The sequence below is a fragment of the Bombina bombina genome, chromosome 1, assembly GCF_027579735.1.
Source record: "Bombina bombina isolate aBomBom1 chromosome 1, aBomBom1.pri, whole genome shotgun sequence".
Taxonomy (NCBI): Eukaryota; Metazoa; Chordata; class Amphibia; order Anura; family Bombinatoridae; genus Bombina; species Bombina bombina.
The window spans coordinates 690,948,930-690,963,590 of record NC_069499.1 but is presented as its reverse complement, the minus strand read 5'-3'; positions in this window follow the sequence as shown (position 1 = coordinate 690,963,590).

The window sequence follows — 14,661 nt, the reverse complement described above, 5'->3', positions numbered from 1 at the left end:
GTTTAAATATTCAATTCATATCAAGATTAAAAAAAAATGTTTTAAAACAAAATGCTTCAACATAATGGAACATTTTATTTCCTCCTAGCATTCCAAAATAATCTCAAGGGTATCTAACCTTTTCACTTGAGGGGTCACAGTGGAATTATTAATCAAAACAAAAAAATAAACTTTATTAAATAAACATGCAAGACAAAATACTTTAACAATATTTATAGTCTTTCATATCCTTATACAAGAGCCAAAAAACTGCACAGTAACATGAAAATACATGCAGAGGAAGCTGGAAAAGAGAAATTTGCAGAAAAGAAAAACAAGCTATTTTCTCTCCTGAAGTTCAGTGGTTAGCTGCATTCATGAGTATTGGTCAGTTCATTGTCTTTGTTACAATTTTTATTAAGTAGATGAGCTATTTTTTAATGCTTTACTGTATCATCATTCAGCGATATGCTGTTCATATTCTTGGGGAAACAGTGAAAGTGAGGCACAATATCACTAGCACAAACATACAGTACAATCAGAGGAAGTGTGACCCTAGGCCTTAGGTTAGACAACCATGGAGTTAGGTTTGCTACAAAGCTAGTATTTCACCATCTTGACCAGTATTTTTAAATTTCATGTCAATGTAGAAAATATAGAACAAATATAGAAATAAAAGTTCAATTGTGGTGCAATGTCTTCCAAATGTGAGCGAACCAAATTTAAGCAAATCATCATTTAAAATCAGCCCTAGCAGCTTTAGTATTTCAGTTTTGTTGTATAATTATTTATGGAAATGTATTAAAATTAGCATGACTGGTATTTTTTCCACGAAAGGTGACACCCTACCTGACGTAGATAATATTTGGTACTTTATCTAATTGTGTTTTGTAATTTCTACTCTGTTATCACGCATCTAATTTTCATAACTCAGCAGAATATGTTGGTGCTTTATATATAAATGATATTAACTGTAATAATAATAACTATGAATATCTTGGAAAGAAAACATTTTGGTAAAACCTAAGAATGAACATAAGTAGAAAACTGACACTGTTTAATAGACTAGATGTTTATAGCTTATTATATAATATGCTGTCAAACTTCACAAAAACGGATTTTGTCGACTAGGAAATCTTTTAAGGATGAAGCTGAGGCCTGTGGTATTACTTGAGATTTTAAAATAGTTCTGGAGTGTCTCAATATCATTTTTTCAATGTCTAGGAACACACAGTGAATTTTACTGCTGTAGAAAAGAAAGAAATATGGACTCTAACAAATCCAAATTGACGTATAGTCATCTGCCCAGAAACTGCCATGTTGATGTATCTGATTATGCACATCAGTCATTAAGTTATTCAACATTGAAAATATCTATTTGCTCCAATAAATAATAGTTATTTTAGCCATAAATCCTGTATGTTCATGATATATTTTGGTATAAACAAAATCTCATTATTTGATTTCAACCTTTGTGTTGACAAAACATATAATAAAAGCATACCAGATTATGGCCTTGATCACAACAATTGTCTGCAACTTTTTTGTCTCTCGTTCAATAAGACTGGTGAGAGGGCTTTTCAAAGTGCTTGTGTCTACATTATTGAACTTGCAAACTGGAACTCTCCTTTGTGACCATGTGTTCAATGTTGTAGGCACAAGCACTATGAAACGCACTCTCGTAACTGTGTTTGGCCTTATTGTGCATGGAGGCATGCCCCCTATAAAAATCCAGTCACAAAGGCATGATCTTATTTAAGGCCACTTCTAGAGGTATGTTCATCATGCCAAGATACCTATTGCATTCATAATCAATTTATCAGTTTTGATCATGGATTGGCATTTCAATAGGTTATTACGTCAAACCTTTATTGTAACCTTAAAAGGTGTGAATGAGATATTGTATCCCAGTTTCTATTTTGAAAAAAGTAGTTAAAACATAAGTCGTTTTGCAACTGTGGGCTTTTAACAAATGAAACAATATTGCATTGTGATAACTTGAGAAACTGGAAGTCCAATTAATTTAGAAAGCCAAATGCCATTTTGGGATCAAATAACCGATTAAATTTTGATTGACCCCTATATTTATCTAGAAACATATATGTTATAGAAGGTATGCAGAGACTTTAATGACATGAGCTATACTTTCTTATGAACTTTGTCGGTGTGATCTGTTTGTGAAAGTGAATTAAAGGGATATTAAACTATATAAACATCTATGAAGAATATGAACATGTTAACACTGTTCTTTACTCTTCCATGAAAAATGTTCAGATAAAAATCATAAAATATTTCCTTACCTGGATTACAATGGAGGACTCTTTTTTTTCTTCAGGCCCCTGGTCAAAAAACCATTAAACTACTGCCTTTATTTTTAGGGCCCCGCTCTAAAATGAATCATTAAGAATTGAGGATTGAAGAGTAAGGCATTCAGACCAGGGGCCTGATATTTGGCCATTTTAAGGGGATATTGTAGTCAAGAATGTATTTGTTTCATATAAAAGAAGACATTTCAAGTTATATTAAACTTTGCAAACTTTCCCAGAGAGCCTATTTAACCCTGTAGATGTATAAATGTCCTGAATGTAAACATCTAAAATGAACATGAAAGTGAAAATTAAACCTAGATAGGCTCAGGAGCAATTGATGAAAACACTGCTGTCATATAATGTTTAAGACATGAGCACAACCCTGAGCCTACCTAGCTATGCCCTTCAAAAAAGGACACCAAGAGAAGGTAGTAAATCTAGAAAGTAATTTAGAAAGTTAAATTGCATTCTCTATCGGAAACATGCAAGCTTAAAGGACCAGTCAACTCATTAGATTTGCATAATCAACAAATGCAAGATAACAAGACAATGCAATAGCACTTAGTCTGAACTTCAAATGAGTAGTAGATTTTTTTTATAACAAATTTCAAAGTTATGTATATTTCCATTCCCCTTGTACCATGTGATAGCAATCAGCCAATCACAAATGCATATACGTATAGTCTGTGAATTCTTGCACATGCTCAGTAGGATCTGGTGACTCAAAAATTGTAAATATAAAAGACAGTGCACATTTTTTTTTTAATGGAAGTAAATTGGAAAGTTGTTTAAAATTACATGCTGTATCTGAATCATGAAAATTTAATTTAACCTGAGTGTCCCTTTAAGTTTTACTTTCATGCCCCTTAAAAAAATACAGTCAGTGTTTTCCCCAGGAACTATTAAATAAGAGTACCACCCAGCTGATATTACTGATCACCCATCCAAAATGTAAGCCAATAATAAGCTAAAATTAGCTAATATTAATGTTGTTCAGTGCTTGTTGCACAAATTATCATAAAATCAATTTATGCTAGCTTATGCAAATAATGCTTTTAATAGCTTAAAGGGACATGAAACCCAAATTTGTTCTTTCATGATACAGATAGATCACACAATTTTAAACAACTTTCCAATTTACGTCAAATATCAAAAGTGCTTCAATCTCTTAGTATCCTTTTTTGAAGGAGCAGCAATGCACTACTGGGAGCTAGCTGAACACTTGTGGTAAGCCAATGACAAAAAACATATTTATGTAGCTACCAACCAGCAGCTAGCTCCCAGTAGTGTGTTGCTGCTCCTAAGACTACCTTGGTATGCTTTTCAACAAAGAATACAAAGAGAATGTAGCAAACAAGAAAGTTTTATTTTGTCTTTAAGTATTACACTACCCTCACTCTGCTATTTCATAATCAACCCAGATGTCACAATGTTCTTTGGAGAACACAAAATATTCTAACTGATGTATTCATCCATGGAAATACCCAGAAATGAGCATTAAAGATCAGAATTCTTTATTTTTTCTATTAAAAAATGTCTTTCCTCTTGAATACACAGAAATCAAACATTTGATGTTCTCTTAATCCCATGATGGGCACATCACAACATTATGGGAACGATTTATCAATGGTTTCTCCGACATGATCCGCTATAGCGGATCATGGCCGACAGACATTGCTGAATACCGACAGCATATGCTGTCGGCATTTAACATTCTGGGGAACTGCTTGTGCAATGACGCCCCCTGCAGATTCGCTGACAATCAGCCGCTAGCAAGGGGTATAGGATCGGGCGGATTACAGACCGCAGCCTCAGAGATGGCGGACCAGTTATCGAGCAGCGGTCTTAAGACCGCTGCTTCATAGCTGCTGTTTCCGGCGAGCCTGAAGGAAACAGGGGCATCAGCAGCCATTCGGATCATGTCCGACAGACATTGCTGAATGCCGACAGCATATGGCCCCATATGTCTGCACAAGTAAGGCCTTTTCATGACAAAACAAAAATGTTATCCTTCAGTTTACAGAGCTAAATTATCCAATATTTTTTACGTAATCTTATTAATGTATATATATAAATATTTATATATATATATATATATATATATATATTTTTATATATATATATATATATATATCTCACACAATTAATTACCTTAAGACATTCCACAAAATATATTAATTTATGAAAGCAGTTGCCTGAGAATTCTTGATTTTTTAGCACATTCTGGTAGGTAGAAAACGATCAAACATATAGGTTTTAAATATGTGTATGTTTTCCTATATTTGCTACATATAATGCCATATAACCATGACAATGCATAACCATGAAGTTTTGATGACAGAGATGCCATGTCATCCTTTAGTTATTCTTTATAAATGATTGCACATACTCAAGATTGGGAGAGTTTCATTGTGTTAGTACATGGATGGAATAGTGTATAGAGGTGTGTATTTGTATGTGTGTGAGAGAGTGTGTGTGTGAAAGAGAGTGTATGTGTGTGTGTGTGTGTGTGAGAGAGTGTATGTATGTGTATGTATGTGTGTGTATGTGTGTGTGTGTGTGAGAGAGAGAGAGAGTGTATGCGTGTGTATGTATGTGTGTGTGTGTGTGAGAGAGTGTGTGTGTGTGAGAGAGTATATGCGTGTGTATGTATGTTTCTGTGTGAGAGAGTGTATGTGTGTGTGTGTAAGAGAGTGAATGTGTGTGGGTGTGTGTGTGTGTGAGAGTGTATGTGTGTGTGTGAGAGAGTGTATGTGTGTGTGTGTGTGTGAGAGAGAGAGAGAGAGAGAGAGAAAGAGAGATAGAGTGTGTGTGTGTGTGTGTGTGTGAGAGAGAGAGTGTTTGTGTGTGTGTGAGAGAGAGAGTGTATGTATGTATGTATGTATGTATGTGTGTGTGTGTGTGTGTGTGTGTAAAGGTGGCAGTCTAGGATGTGTGAAGGTGTGGTAGAGTACCTTATTTGCATGCAAAAGAATGCAAGTGTACATACTGTGTATACATATGAGTAGGGGAGTGCCTTGGGATTATATAAGGATGGGAATTATATGCAACAGCAAGCATGTAACTGTATATAATACTAACTTGTATTTTTTTACTATCCACATTTTAAGTGTAAGTATTCCAGTCCTAACTATGTTGTAAAATCAAAATAAAATAACTGTCATACAAGTACACAAATGTGTAGTTTTACATATTAAAAGGATGCATTTGCAAGAATCATTGACCTGAAATTAAGCATGCATATATATTAGATGCCTGATGAAACAGTGTGAACCGTGAAACGCGTTGCATGATATGTTTGTGCACTTTATAGCATGAATTGCTGTTTTTAATATTGTTTTTACTTGGTATTAAAACATATTTTTAACCATACACTCTCATTGCTGATTGCATTAATCTATGCTTCCTGAAGACGCTGTCCCATCTGGGCTTCCTGTTTTTGCCTTGCACAGCTAGCTGGTCTGCTGTGAAAACCAGCCTGCCTCTATTAGCACATTGGAGTGCCTTCTCAGAATGTGAGTACCCTGCACTTGTCTGTACTCCCCCCTTGTTGTTGATTGATTCACACATACGGCGCCTCTCTCCTTGTTTGTTTCTATATTAGCATGCGGCATGTGATTAACTTTTTTAGCAAGGTTTTGAATCCTCTTTCACCATTGCTAGAATTTTTTCCGCTCAAAAGGTATTGACTGTTTTAAATTAACAATAAGCAATTGAGGATTAATACAGGAATATATGTTGTTAAATGTTGACATATCCCATCCAATAAGACAAATATAATTACCTTCATTTTCTAAAGAAAACACAAAAATATAAGTATATATATATATATATATATATATATATATAAAAGCATTTCAAGACTAAAATCGTTTGCATGTAAATCATGGCAGCAGTGATTTTAACCTCACGCATTTCAACATCATGAGCCTTCTGATCAACTCATTCTGACAAAGCAATGGTGCAGTCCCCCAGGAAAATATGCAGCTGGTAAAAATTTTGATTGTACAAGAATTTCCCATTGCCTTAATAGGTTATCAAAAGGCATCTTAAACAAGGTGAAATTTGTCATTTCTCTTGGACTGGTACCAAAAAGAACTAATTAACAAGATCCGTTTTCCCCTGTAGGCTGCAAAATTTGCCTGAGGTCAAAAGAAATGATAATGAGATAGAATGGTTATTAAGTCTGCAGTACTGTTCCCTCAGTATACATTGAAAAGGTCATCAAAAAGCGAGTATTATCACATAAGCTTTCAAGCTTGCAGATTTTGATTTAGTTGAAAGAAGCTTTGGAATGTTTAACAATTTTCTATCTTTTGTACTTTTTTTCATCTCTACTGAATCATTAAATGAGAAATTCTGTGCACCTAGAACATTTTATTGCAAAGGTTGAATTTAAAATGATCATTTGTCCTTTTATTTTATTTTTAAATGAAACTTTGTCTCTAGTTTATAATGTATTACCTTTTAAAAGAGGTTATTTTCTAGTGACATGAATTTAAACAAAATAATAATAATATTTTTTTTTTTTTTAGTAATTCTTTTGTTGCAATCACCATGAAGATCTCAAGGCTTAAGTGACAATAACTTGGGTACGCTTTATACACAGCTAGTTAACACAATCATTAACAATGTGTTTGCTATACTGAAGGCGTGACATCTGTGTACATAAGTATTTATGTTTGTGACATGATAGCAACTGTTTATGTGCGTGTAAATAAATTATTTTTTGATCACATTGCTTTTTTGCCTGTCTCCCCAATAATTTAAATCATATTTGTTAAGCCCTGCCTTATATCTCAGCACTCACTTGAGTCACTCTTTTGACACCAATGAAATGATGTGCAGCTCATGTGTAAATGAGCAATTGTGTCTGCTTCACATATTGCCACTGATATTATTATGCTTAGGGGATTTTATTTTTTTGCGTTTGGGGATGATCATGCTCCTGTGCTAAGTGTAAAGAAAATGCCTCTGCTCAAGGTATCCTAGTGGTTTATAAGTGGCATGAAGGGTTGTTTCTCTTTATGGGATTGTATCTTATGATATACTGAAGAAATTTTTGGTTTATTTATAAAAAAAATCAATTCCACTGAGGGGTGAGATAAGGAATGATTGATGCTGGCTTTCAGTGAATCCGCCATTTAAGCCATGTTGCTTTATATTAGCATTCAGATGAGTGGCTGAAATAAAGGCAATCCCCAGTATAGACAGTAAAGGGTTCTGTAATTAAGTAACCACAGGAAGAGTGTTAAGACCTCAAGTACAAGCGGGTAGACAAGTTACTGGGGAAGGGTGTGTTAGGGTGTCCTGCAGGTACTACTATTAATGACAGCGCTACTTTTATATAATATTATATAATACAGGTAGAAAACCTTTTATCCAAACTGCGTGGGACTGGAAAAGGTTTGGATTTCTGAATAGTTTTGATTTTGGAATATTATCATCTTTAAAGAGGGGATGGGACCAAAGTAAAAACAATAAAATCTTATATCATTCAGAAAAAATGTACATGTAATAATACAGCTTATGCATGTAACCTAAGGGTAGTATTATATCATTTTTTTTATATATTTGTGTACATAGTACCCTCAAAAAGATAAAACACAATATCTAACCTATCAAACCCCCTGATGCGTAAGCAACTTAAACAAGGAAAGTCTCTACAACTTTACAAAGGGAAAATTCATATAATCAAATAGTAAATGAAGTTTAATTACACTTTATTAACATATATTCTTAAACAGTTGTTACTAAAAGGAGATGCTGGTAAAAGTATAAAGTCATGGGTCTAATAACCTATAGACTGTAATTCAGAGTGATCCTTTTGTAACCAGCATTCACCCATAGGTAATAACACAAGTAAAAAGTGGGTAATATAGTGGGCTATTAGAAAATGGGAATAGTCACTTCCATATTTCTGATATTAACAGCCTCTACTCTATAGCACCCAGTAATTAAAAACGTGGAAAAGAAAGGGCTTGTGGACTCGGTTTGCGTGTCTGGTCTCTAAAATGAATTAAATCATCATAATGGATAAGACTAGTGGCAGGATTTGTAGGAATATCCTATATTAAACACATGTATTCTCACACTGTGTAGAACAAGCTATGCGCTCGAGGGCGTCCTCCTACCTGCGTACTGCTCTGATTTAACAGAGTCAGCCAATATCTAGCTATAGTCCCTATTATTCAGAACGAATCACACATACAGCACAATGCATTCAAAATTTTTTGAGAGTATATATAGTGGCTAAAAGTATGTTTAACTTCAGCTATCAGCTAAGTTGAATTTCTATATTAGATACAAATTGTCAGTATCATGTTGATAACTCTCAGTATGGAGCTACATAGTAACTTATAGTTATAGCGTTAATGCATATAAACTAAATTTGGACAAAACAATGTATCAACATATACTCAAGCACTACAATCTCAATGGCGGTATTAGGCAAAAAAAACGCTATCACAAATGCTTAGTTTTGTGTGTTATTAGGACCAGATTAGTCAAACACGCTGTGAAGCTGAGGCCACGCCCACCAACGCGTTTCCGTCACATGAACGTGACTTTGTCAGGGCATAGGGCCAGCCCAGTGTTCAGTTCTGCTTTTTGTAGCAATCCGTCGTCATGGCAACGTTTGTATTATATTTAAATGAATCGCGGAGGTGTAAATTCCGCTTTGGCCTCAAAATTTGCAACCACGACCTTGTTTAACAAGATATGCCTTACTTAGCCTTATTCAGCCTTATTAAAAAATTCCAACAAACAAGACAATACAGAGGCGTTCAGTACATATCAGTTTTATATGCATCTTTATTCCTTACTTGGATAGTGCTTCATATACGGGGTTGTTTACATATATACTTGGCTGTTATACATAATATAATAGGGACAAGAAATAGGTATCTTCGATATAGTGAGCATCATAAGGGAAGGGACATATGTTTGGGGGATTTATTACAATAAACGGCTAAACTGTACATGCAGTGCGTTAGGATGTATTTTGATAATTAACCATTATTTTTGTATGTGTTTAGAAAACACATTTGATGTGCATACAGGATGTTATCTTTAAGCACTGTTTATAAGTCGAGTATGCCAGAATGATTCAAAATTCCAACATATTAGGGCTAGTATATCACATTGGGTTAAATTCAATTCAAAGCTAATCCAAAATGTATTAAGTTGGAGAGGGGTATTAAGGAACTATATATCTTTATCATATAGGGATTTTCTTCATTTATATGTAAAACAATGTACTGTAGGTAAATCAATGTAAAATATAGATATCAGTTTATATTATCAGTTAGAATGATTCCATATCTGTTATGCACAACATCTTATATCTATATTAATGTACCTAAAAGTCTCCTCAGAGCTGCCTGATAAGTCCATAAGGGCATATCTATGTTTGCCGTATTTTATAGGAAGCATTTGTATGATATTGCTTCATTCAAGCCCCTTGGTACAGTGGATTTTAATTCGTGAATCCATCTACATTCTTTTTTGTAATAGCATTTTTATAATATCACCCGTCTCCCTTTTTTTTTTTTTTTTTTTTTTTTTTTTTTTTTTTTTTTTTTAGTTTTCAAAAGAGCTTTATTAAGGTCTGATAAACATACACATCGTACAGCGGTTGTACAAGGTATAAATTGTTGATTAAATGTTACAAAATTGAATAACAAACATATATTCATATAATAACAATGAGAGAATCAAAACATCTTTTTTTTTGCTTATGAACAACGTATAGCTTTCTGATTCCCCTTACTACAGATCTTAAACTTGTCTCCTAAAGGTGTAATAGTAACCCCTTTTGGGTTTGAGGCAAGAGTTAAAAATAATTTAAATGGTATTGGGGACCTATATAGAAAAAAATAGTAACATATATAGTACAAACCCGCAAAATATTTATAACAAAACAGACTGTAGCTATACATCAGTATTTACCATGCTCTTTAACTAGCCCCCTATAACAAAGATGTAGGCCTCTCTTGGGCCAATTTCCAAGCTTAGATAATATCTGGGAGCATTATCAGACATAAAACAGGTGGGAAAATCTACTGTCTAACACTTAGCACCATATTTAAAGGCATTATAAAACTGTTCGTTTCAATTAAAGATTTATATAGGTGCCCCGGTCAGGACTGGGTACTAATATTACCAGATAACTCACAAAGATAAATAAACTTTCTTGTGGTCTAACTGAGGAACTACAAAAACAAAGTTGAAAGCAGCACATCTACTCATGTATCATATCCTAGCTTGCCTAATCCACCTTGTGGTGCCTGAGTGGTTATCTACATACACTTTCAGTTATATATTGTGTGACACGCCCTAGAGAAAAAATAAAAATAAAAAATAAAATAATAATATGATGTGAGACGGCTCATAGAGTTTGCATTTAAGGTGTAGCTCAAGTTAATAGAATGAATTGATGTTTTTGAACCCCCAGCTGCGGTCCCGGCCGTAGACCACAAGAGGGGCGTTGGTATTGCTAGCCTCCTTTACTCCCTTCTTATCTTAGTCTGAGGCAGCGCCTGCCATGTTAATCCCTTTTACAGTTATATTCTTATGTCACCCTAGGGGTCCCCCCCTAAACCCCACAGGAAACACCTAGAAATATCAAAGGGCGTTAGTGCATTTGCAATGCCTCCACCGTGCCAAAATTACATAGTTAATAATGAAGGCTCACTAGTAGCGTGCTTCAGAGAGATGCATGTGGTCAATTGAGTTATCACATATAAAAGGCAACAACTTATATAGACACATTAACATGAACATAGTTGAACAAGATTAAAACGTGTTTAAAAGAAATATCAAAGGGCGTTAGTGCATTTGCGATGCTTCCACCGTGCAAAAAATGCATAGTTAATACTTAAGGCTCACTAGTAGCGTGCTTCAGAGAGATGCATGTGGTCAACTGAATTAACACATATAAAAGGCAACAACTTATATAGACATATTAACATGAACATAGTTGAACAAGATTAAAACGTGTTTAAACCAACAATAAGCAACAGCTTTATCAATAACACTGAGTCTTCAGGCTGGCTTTAGTTTGTCCCAATAAGATTGCAGTATAGACTGTCTGTTAAAGTCTTTTTTTCCAGAGTTAAGAGGTATGTCCGGCTGCCAAAGTTGTGCCGCATCCGTTAAAGATGATATATTACCGGTGCATATATCAAACCAGGATCCTCCTCTGTCTCCCCGCTCAAGTGGTGCTTCGATTGCATGCCTGTATTGGCCACGTGACAGCTTGGTTGAGGGTGCTGACTGCTTCTTGGTTTGGTTAGTGCCTATTGCGCAGCTTGTTCCAACGCTGTTACTATGTGTATATGCTGTATCATCACTGAGAGGAACTTTATGGATGGGACTCCTCCGATACCTGTTAATCCCAGGTATCTTAGTGATTTGCCGAGGCAACTTCTTTCGAGATGACGCCTGTGAAGATGGCACTGTTCCATCTTTGATTTCCCTTTTGCCTTGTAGTGGAGAAACCGCGGGAGCGCCCTTAACCGCGGTTCCGTCCTCCACAGCCAGCGCTTCATTAGCTTCCGTCCTGCTCTCTGAGTTGGAGTATATCATATGTGAGTGTGTTAAAAAGTCCCCTGGAGCTCTTTGTATTAAATCCATAAGGCAGCGTTCCAATCTCTCCATGATGTCGTTGAAGCGGTTCATATAGGCAGCTTCCCCCTCGGCAGCCATATTTGTGGTGCAGTAATAAAAATAAAGTTTCCTTGTAGACTTAGAATTTCTTTTTCTCAGATAGGTCCCTTTATTGTTCCAAGACACTAAGATGGTGTGAGGTATTTATAATTTGTTATCTCCAGTCCTGACAGTTACCCTCGGAGAACCGAGGGGGGTAGCACTGCTTGTCCTGAGCCGCCGCTCCAGGCTTTTACTGTCCGTTCTAGTATGCCAGCGTCACAAATACAGAGAATGCACCGTTTTTTGCCAAACAAACCACTATATCAGTAGTGCTGAGCTTTTTATATATTAAATCACTGTAAAAAGTACCCTACACCGGCGGGATTGTTGGGTGATCGGCTGGAGCACTAAGAAGATGCGACCGTCCACAGTCGCTCCTTGGACATGCCCCCCACCCCGTCTCCCTTTTAATTTTATTTGCTCAATTGCATAAAAATACATTTCATATTTATGTCCCTGATGTTCATTGTTCATGTGTTGTGCCACAGGTACATTTCTGTTCCATTTAATATCGCTTATATGTTCTAGTACTCTGGTCCGTAACTCTCTTGAGATTTCACCCACATAGATTTTCAGGCATTTGCACAGAGCAATATAAATGATTTGTTTTGATCTACAATTCAGGAAATCTTTAATTTCATATTGTTTATCTGTGTTAGGATGTGTGAAGATTTTAGAGGGGGTCATATTCTTCCAAGCTTGGCATCTCCCACATTTATAGAAACCTTTTGTTTCTCTCAGCCAAGTTCTGGGTTGGTCTTTTGAATAATGACTCTCCATAAGTATATCTTTTAGGTTTCTGGACCTTCTATATGTTATCATTGGTTTTTCAGAGATTACTTCTTTTAGATCTTCATCTTCTTGAATTACATGCCAATGTCTTTGGATGATATTTTTGATGTAGACATTTTTGTCATCATAGGTCCCTATTATTCTTATGGACTGTTGTTCATTTGTTTGTTGTCCATTAGTTTGGTTCCTGTTCTCCAACAGTGAAGTCCTATATAATGATTTGGCTCTTTGATAAGCTTTTTTTAGGCACCTGATTGGGTACCCCCTCTCCTTAAACCTTCTTCGTAGTTCCCTTGCTTCAATTTCAAAGTCTAATTCTGTGCTGCAATTTCATCTGGCTCTTAAGTATTGGCCAAACGGAATACCCATTTTCAGTTTCTTTGAATGAAAGCTCTCCCATTTTAGAAGACTAATAGTTGCTGTCTTTTTTCTGTACAGCTTTGTGTTTAGAGTACTATCATTCTCTTTTCTAATTTCTAAGTCTAGAAATGAAATTTTAGTTGAGTCTATAGGAGAGGTGTACCTCATTCCATGAAGTTGTCAAAGTCATTTTGTGTGCCTGTCCATAAAATTAGAAAATTAGAACATCATCTATATATCTAATATATAGATCCATATATGTCATATATGTGTTTATGTCTTCATTCAATATACTTTTGTTCTCTATCCATCCCAGAAACATATTAGCATAAGTGGGAGCACAGCAAGTACCCATTGCTGTGCCCCTTTTCTGCAGGTAGACCTTTTTGTTAAATAGAAAGTAGTTATTTCTTAATACATAATCCAATAAATCAATGATGAATTCATCTTCATCATTCTTTTTAGGATTTACTGTTTTCAGAAAAAATGCAACTGCTTCCAGGCCCAAACTGTGAGATATATTGGAATGTAGACTTTCAACGTCTATACTAGCTAGCATAGTGTTATCACTGACTATAACATCAGCCAAACATTTTAAGACATCTTTTTTTTTTTTTTTTTTTTTTTTTTTTTATAATTCTTTTTATTGATATATCAATTCTATTATACAAAAAAGAAACAGAGCAGAAGTGTACAAAAAAAAAAAAAAAAAAAACAACAAAGAAAACACAATAATACAAAAGCAGTGCACCAAAACATTCAATAGCAGAGGCGCCATTTTCTGGTATATCTTAAATCAAAAAACATGTTCATTCTATATCACCAAATAATACATATACCGTTACAATAAATATCAACAGCTTAACTTTTTTGACTTTTTTTCTCCCTCTTATTCCTTTACCCTTCCACCGCCTTCTTATTTGCCTTCCCTAAAGATAAAAAGTACATCTGCAATAAAAAAAAAACAAAAAAAAAAAAACCCCACAGCCCCCCTCCGCGTGCCCATCATACTTGCACCCTCTCCTCAGACAGAATACAACTACAAATGTACACCCAATTATGCCGCCGAAACTAACCAGGATGCCGGGAATTTCCCCAATAACACTAATTCAGCAAAGCAAACCGATGATCGCACCGGGGCAAGAATCTGCCTTTGTATCCGAAGCGGATAAGACAAGATAATTGGTAACCATCCCTGCAGGAACTCCTTGGTTCTCTTCTCAGATGCTTCCAGTAAATGATATGACTCAAATATAATTTGACCTTGGATTTCTTTAAAAGACCTCTCAAGGCTCGGTGCTCTCCTCGATTTCCAATTTAATAAGACAAGATGACGCACGGCTAAGATAATCGTATTCAGAATACGAGTTAATGACCCCAAGTTTCTATGTGTTTCTGTGATCAATAATATCACATCTTGAAGTGTGAGAACACAATTTACCCCATACAATGTATTAAACCAGTGACCCAATTTACACCACAATTGATTAATTTTGGGACAGGACCAAAA